Genomic DNA, 7,982 nt, shown 5'->3' with positions numbered 1-7,982 from the left:
GTTCATTACTTCTAGATTTATCATCTTTGTTTAATATGCACTACATCTTGACCCCTAATACAAATTACTTATCATACTAATTTTCCCATCCACACCTTCTGCCAAATTAAGTTGTTGCTTTATTTCCATTATTGATCCACCATTACTAGGTAAACATGGGTAAGTTACTTAACCCTCTGTTGCCTCTGTTTTACTGACTCCCAAATAAAATCTGAGTACTTCATATAATTGCTGTGGAAATTAAATGAGTTAATACATATGTAAAGAACTGTGTTTAGCACACAGTAAATATTATATAAGTAATGACTTCTTGTTGCTGTTTTCCTTCAAATGGTTACATTTATAATTAACATTATATTCTGAAATATTGACTTCTCATTCCATCAGTTTGGAAAATATATACTGGCTCCCTACTCAATGAGCTATTCTTGCATTTTCCTCCATCTGGCCTCTGATTTTGCCCTTCCAAGTGTATAGGAATTAAAATAATTAATTTAATTAAATGTGTTAATTTAATCCAATAATTAATTCTGCTTTGTAACCAATTGAGGTTTCTGTGTTTTGTAAGGAATGATCTTAAAAATTGAACCCCTCCCCGCAAAAGACAGCATTTACATTATGGTAATGATGTGAACATTGTTTACTAAACAGTAAACTAGATGATATACATCTTTATAAGTCCAAAATCATTACCATGCACCAATCAAAAAATGATATTCCAAACATTGATAAAATATTTCCTCTTCTCACATTCAATCATATATTCAAATCATTCCGTATTTTAGTTTACTATATTTAACCTTGTTTTATTTTGTTTGGGGGTGGATTGTGATTTGTTTTGTTTTGTTTTGTTTTGGTTTGTTTTAGTGAGTGAGAGAGAAGGAGAGAATCTTTTTTTTTTTTAATGTTTATTTCTTAATTTTGAGAGATAGCATGCGTGCCTGAGCAGGGGAGGGTCAGAGAGAGAGAGGAAGAGAGAGAATCCCAAGCAGGCTCCACTGTCAGTGCAGAGCCCCACAGAGGGCTCAATTCCACAACCCTGGGATCATGCCCTGGGCAGAAACCAAGAATCAGCACTCAACTGACTGAGCCACCCAGGCGCCCCTAAACCATTGTTTCTAATAAGGCTCTTATTTTTCACTGTTATTTCTAATTGCTTTCCTTTTGCCTTGCTGGTAAAAGAAACATAACCTTCCACCATATGCTGTAGATTACCCACCTTGTACGTACTACTATCTGTTGTATTACTATCCCAGGAATCTTCTGATTTCCTGCTTCCATCTGGACAAACTTTGTCTTGATTTTCCTATGGCTTAGTTTCATTGTTTTAATGCTTTCCACATCTTTCACTTTATTCCTTGTTTTGCTAAAGTACCTATTCAAATAACGTCCTCAAAAAAAGATGATTGGGAGGTAAACTTTCTGAGGTCTTGCATGTCTGAAAATGTATTCTTTGCCCTCATAATTGTCTGATAATTTAACTGGACATGAAATACTGAAATTTAACTGGACATAAAATACTGAGTCCAAAATCATTTCCCCCTGAAGTTTATAAACGTATTTCTTTATTATTTGCTCATATCCAGTGCTGCTAATTAGAAGACAGATCCCAGTTGGATACTCATTACTCTGTTAGTGAACCTGGATTTTCTTTGTGGAGGCTTTTAGAATTTTATCTTTATTCTTGGTAATTTGAAATATAAAGAGGACATATGTGTACGTAATTATATATGTAACTTTGTATTATATACATATTATATATTCTATACATAATATAGATTATATATAATATATATATTATATACATGTAGCTTACTCAATTCTTCATAGGTATTTTCTATTTAAAACTTTGTTTTCAGGGGCACCTGGGTGGCTTATTCGGTTGAGTATCCAAATTTTGATTTCGGCTCAGGTCATGATCTCAGTTTGTTAGATGGAGCTCTGAGTCCTGAGTGTTTGGTGCTGACAGCATGGAGCCTGATTGGAATTCTGTCTCTCCTCTCTTTCTCTCCTCTCTTTCTGTATGCCTCTCACCCTACTCACACACACTCTCTCTCTCTCAAAGTAAATTAGCATTTAAATAAATAAATAAATAAGTAAATAAATAAATAAATAAAATAAAAACTTTGTTTTCAGTCCCCAAACATTTCTTTTCTTTTATAATTTCCTCCACCCTAATTCTTCAATTTTCTTTTTCTGAAATATAGGTTTGTCAAATGTTGGAGTTCTTGGAATGAGCCTCTAAATACCACCTTTCCATCTTTATCTTTTTCCTTCTCATTCTGGGAGACTTTCTTGCAGTCCTTCTACTGATTTTTTAAAAATAATTTTTTTTTCAAAAGTTTTTGTGTCTTCTGATTATTTTTCATAGTTTCTGGCATAGTCCATAGTAGTTTTATGAATAAAATATCATTTTGAACTTTTCAGAGAGTACAGACCCAATTTTTTTTTTTTTAATTTTTTTTTTCCAACGTTTATTTATTTTTGGGACAGAGGGAGACAGAGCATGAACGGGGGAGGGGCAGAGAGAGAGGGAGACACAGAATCGGAAACAGGCTCCAGGCTCCGAGCCGTCAGCCCAGAGCCTGACGCGGGGCTCGAACTCGCGGACCGCGACATCGTGACCTGGCTGAAGTCGGATGCTTAACCGACTGCGCCACCCAGGCGCCCCCAGACCCAATTTTTAAAATGTTTATTTGTTTGTTTATTTTGAGAAAGAGAGAGCACGCTCTCAAGTGGATGGAGGGGGAAAGAGAGGAAGAGAGAGAGAGAGAGAGAGAGAGAGAGAAAGAGAGAATCCCAAGCAGGCTCCGAATGAGCCACCAGGAGCCCCCATACCCAAGTTTTATTAGTGTTATAGGTTCTCTATCACAAACTGGCTCTGTTTTTGCCAGCTTTTCTGTTTGTTTGTTCATCTTGCTCTTTTGCATTTAGACTGTTAATTTTCTTCATATTTCTGGGATATATATTTGTCCTTTTATATTTATAAAAGAGTAGATTGATTTATACATGCTTGCATGGGTTTCTACTGCTGTGTGCTGTTTCTCCAGTAGGCCTGACTAGTATATGCAGATGAGTTAAAGGTATTTGTTGGGCAACTTTATTTAGGCTTTTCACATAGAGAGCAAGAAGACAGTTTGGAGAACCACTAAAGAGTCGAGAGTGGGGAGGGGGTTACTTTGCTCTGGGATAGAACTCTTATACTAGAAGCCTTGGACCTCCCTAGGAAGTTCTTTAAATTTCTTTAGAAAACTGCCTCCACTCAGCCCTACTGGTAAATTCAGGGCTTTTAATTACTCTGTTCCTACAGGGAGAGTAAAGTCAGGACAAACTGAACAGCTATTTCAGAAGTGAACTTACAACTATCCTGATAGAACATGCCAATTCCACAACTAGAGCCTCTCTAGTTTCCACTGGAAAGTTCAGATTCCATCACACTATAGTTTTCTACTCTTTGTAAAGCTTCTCCAAGTATCATTTGTCAAGAAACTACCAAACATTTTCCATCTTTCAGAAGTTCATTGAAAACTCTGGTTAAGTAATCAACCACTTTCCCATTTTATTTACTGTTATGCATTTCTTTACTGTCATTTAGTTGATGATAATGGAGGGGGGGGAAGGAGCATTAAATAAGTGTAATCAGTCTATTAGCTTTATTTACTCATTTTGCAAATATTTACTGAGTGTATATCAGGTGTCAGTATTAACATAAGATTGGTTTGTTGGGCTGTAGATTTTCTCACTCTTGGAAGGCCATTTTTGGGGGAGCAAATCATTTTTAATTTTTTAAAAGAAATGTACCAAAGAGTCATGCAATGCTGTCAGTATTGGATACAATCCTGGGCCACAAGTCCACACACTCCTTTGAAACTGGTCTTAGGGGCGCCTGGGTGGCGCAGTCGGTTAAGCGTCCGACTTCAGCCAGGTCACTATCTCGCGGTCCGTGAGTTCGAGCCCCGCGTCGGGCTCTGGGCTGACAGCTCAGAGCCTGGAGCCCGTTTCCGATTCTGTGTCTCCCTCTCTCTCTGCCCCTCCCCCGTTCATGCTCTGTCTCTCTCTGTCCCAAAAATAAATAAACGTTGAAAAAAAAAATTAAAAAAAAAAAAAAAAGAAACTGGTCTTGTGACAGCAGAACCTTTCATTTTGTCTTTATTGTTTGCTATGAACTCCACATCCTTTTCAAAAAAAAAAGAAACACACCATCTTTTCTCTGGTATGACTTTCATTGTTGAACTACCACTGTAGGATGTACCTTCTTTCTGAGGTCTAGTTTGCCTTTCTTCACTGTGGCTATCGCCATGTCACCCACACCAGCAGCAGGAAGTCTATCGAGTCATCCTTTGATCCCCTTCACAAAGATGATACACAGATTTTTGGCTCCTTTGTTGTCAGCACAGCTGATCACAGCTCCTACCAGAAGACCCAGGGAAATCTGGAACTTTGCACCCAAAGACCCATCATGTCCTTGCTTTGACATCTTGAATGCAGCCCAGGGGCAATTTTTCTTCTTATTTCATGTATGTGAGACACAAAGAGCCCTGTAGCCTACCTCCTAACCACAGCTCCCCTGAAGAAAAACTCAATGGAGCTGATTAACTCTCTGTCTGAACCAGTTGCCAAACTCTCTCTCTCCCTTCTACCTTTCCTTTAGGTGTTTGTTACCTTTCTAGAACCCTGACCTTCCTTTCCAGTCTGGCTTCCACATATTCTTAAAAATATGGAATAAATAGCAAGCTATTGAAAATAATTATTAGGCCAAATTTGAAGGAAAAAGTAAAAATCTACAGAGTTACTCTAAAAAGGAAGCTGCTTTTGGCCAAAAACATTTTCCCAAGATCAAGAGTGAGAGTAGAATTTGACATTTTTATGGACTGCATGGCAGATAAATCCACCAGCTCTGGAACAAGGGTTTGGAGGTTGTGCTGTGCTCTAAAGGATCATCCTGCAATAAACAGGGACTTCTTTCAAACTGAGAAAGAGCCCATGTAGAATTATAGCCCAGTCAGATTCCCTGGTAAGTCCAGAAAAAGTCAAGACATGAACTTGAGCAGGACTTATAACATGCCTGCACACAAATACTAATTTTTCTGGAAGAACATAACTTCAAAGTATTTTATTTTCAAACATAATGCCCAGGAACCATACATAACCAAGCACCTCAAAAAATTAACTACCATGAGCAAGAAGCAGATCCTCAGAGAATTCAGATATTGGAATTACCACATGGAGACTCTAAAAACATGATACTGACCATTTAAAGGAATGAATACAGAATCAAAGATATCTTCAGAGAGTAGAAAACTGTAAAAAGTGATACCTGGGGTTAGGTCAGTATGGAAAATAGGGCAGCCTTTTAGGACGAGACAAGTTCAGGGTCCCCATACTACTTCGTCATCTTAATTCCATCCTAGAGCAGCCTTTTAACCTTGAGAACCTAACAAGAGAGGTACTAGACCCCTAAGGGGCTTAGAAAATAATAGATATTAGCAAGAGCTGGCAGAATCTGAACACTTACTATACGTCAGATATTTTAGTCTTTTAGGGCTGCCAAAGCAAAATACCACAGATGGGGTGACTTAAACAACAGCAATTAATTTCCCACAGTCTGGAAGATGGAAATCCAGGATTAAGGTGTCAGCTGGATTGGTTTCTCCTAAGACCTCACTCCTTGGCTTGCAGATGTTTGCCTTCTGTCTGTGCCTTCACATGGCCTTTTCTTTGTGCTCTCGCATTTCTGGGGATTCTTCCTCTTCTTATAAAGACTCGTCATAGTGGATTAGGGTCCCATCCTTATTACTTCATTTAACCTTAATTCTCTCTTTAAAGACCTTAATCAAATACAGTCCCATTGAAAGTTTGGGCTTCAACGTCTGAATTTTGTTAAGAGAAAATATTTGCTAACTTTAAGAAGAATGTTATATCAATTTTTAGCTAACAAATGTTAATTAAAAAGTGAATAATATGGGGTGTCTGGGTGGCTCAGCCAGTTCAGCGTCCAACTCTTTGTTTCGGTTTAGGTCAAGATCTCATGGTTTGTGAGTTCGAGTCCCTCATTGGGCTCCACACTGACAGAACAGAGCCTGCTTTAGATTCTTCCTCTCTCTTCTCTCTCTGTCCCTCACCCAATCGTGCTTTCTCTCTTACTCAAAATAAATAAACTTTTAAAAATGTGAATAATAATAAATAATAGAGATTGCATTTTATCATCATGATAGTTGTAATCTTTGTAGAACTTTGGTAGAACCATTTGACATATTAGAATTCACAGCATCAAACAAAATAATCTTCAAGAATTGAATTTTACTTTTAGCTATTTAATTTGATTTATATTTAAAAAATCTTTGAAGAAAAAGAACCCTTTGGAGAATTTTTTATTTCTGTGAGGCAGAATTAAACAGAATATTAATTTTGTCAACTCAGATTTGGAGTTGCTTGTTTACAAACTATTCAAGCAAGATGGAATATCTGGTAGTACATATATAAAAGGCTGATGGAACCAAATAAAGCCTTTTCCCATACTTTCAGATTAAAATACAAGCATAGCAGGGTTTACTAACACCCATTAATTGCCTGTAGAAGAAGTTCATTTGCTGCTGAAGAAATAAAATGATGTTCCTGGAGAAGGCAAGCCTTTCTCACATGATACCTAGTGTAAAGATCCTCTTGTCATTTAACTCCAAGAAGATTCTGGAATTGGTATGCTTGTCATGAATGCTGAGAAGGAAATGGAAATTCAATGGTGATTCTGTTTTCCTTAAAACCAAATCCATTTCCATTGCCACAGTTTTAAATCCAAAGCATACAGACTAAATTTTTGTGGAAAGGAAGTAGTTCACAAAAATATATTTTTTAAATGTGTATCTGTAAAAGAAAGCTTTTTTAAATTCACTTTTTATCCTAAAACTTTTCAAATACACATAAGAAAAAACAGAAGAAACCATTTAGGACTGGTCACCTAAAGTCTACAATTACTAGCATGTTACTACTCTTATCTAATCTCCATTCACTAACTTTTAATCTATTTATATTTTCTAGAGTCTTTTGAATAAAATTCCAGGGGCTCCTGGCTAGCTCAGGAAGTAGAGCATGCGACTCTTTATCTCAAAGTCATGAGTTCAAGCCCCACACTGAGTGTGGAGCCCACTTAAAATAAATAAATAAATAAATAAATAAATAAATAAATAAATAAATAAATTTCTAGATATCATATGGTTTCACCCATATGAATTTCCACATGTATCTCTAAAAAATAAGGATTCTTTAAAAATACCAGTATCAGGGGTGCCTAGGTGGCTCAGTCAGTTGAGTGTCCAACTTCAGTTCAGGTCATGATCTCATGGTTTGTGGGTTCAAGCCCTGTATTGGGCTCTATGCTGACAGCTCAGAGCCTGGACCCTGCCTCAGATTCTGTGTCTTCCTCTCTCTGCCCCTCCCCTGCTTGAATTCTCTTTTTCTAAAAAAGAAAAAAAAATTATCATACTTATATTTTTAAATTTCATGAACACCCAGTATGTGTTCAATTTTCACCAATTACCTTAAAAGTCTTTTTTGTGGCTCAGTTATTAGTTTGTTCAACCATTTATTAGCTTGTTCAAATCAGAATCTAAATAAGGGGAAGCCTGGGTGACTCTGTTGGTTAAGCGTCCAACTCTTGATTTCTGCTCAGGTCATGATCTCATGGGTTCATGAGTTTGAACCCTTCATCGGGCTCTGCACTGACAGTGTGGAAGCTGCTTGGGATTCTCTGTCTCCCTCTCTGCCCTTCCCCTGCTCTCTGTGTCTCTAAATAAACAAACAAATAAAAAAAATACAAACCTGTGACACTTAAGGTACCAACAAAAAAACCACATTACCTGAAGATAGGTGCCAAAACTGTTTATGTTCTACTCCAGGCATGGAGGAATACTCTTCTCCCCCTTCTACACCACACTTAGTCTTATGGATACCAAAGAAGCAGTGCTTTGTATCTTCACATTTTATGA

General features: G+C 37.2%; 1 pseudogene; it reads right to left on the bottom strand.

Annotated features, from left to right (window-relative positions):
- Positions 1-3,808: 3,808 nt before the first annotated feature.
- LOC124528892 (60S ribosomal protein L23-like) lies at positions 3,809-4,477 on the bottom strand (annotated as a pseudogene).
- Positions 4,478-7,982: the final 3,505 nt, after the last annotated feature.

This window comes from Lynx rufus, unplaced genomic scaffold, assembly GCF_022079265.1.
Source record: "Lynx rufus isolate CCGP_SWC_20201006 ecotype Redwood Valley unplaced genomic scaffold, mLynRuf1.p SCAF_6, whole genome shotgun sequence".
Classification (NCBI taxonomy): Eukaryota; Metazoa; Chordata; class Mammalia; order Carnivora; family Felidae; genus Lynx; species Lynx rufus.
Note: the sequence above shows the minus strand (reverse complement) of the source record. Positions and strands in the feature narration are given on the sequence as shown.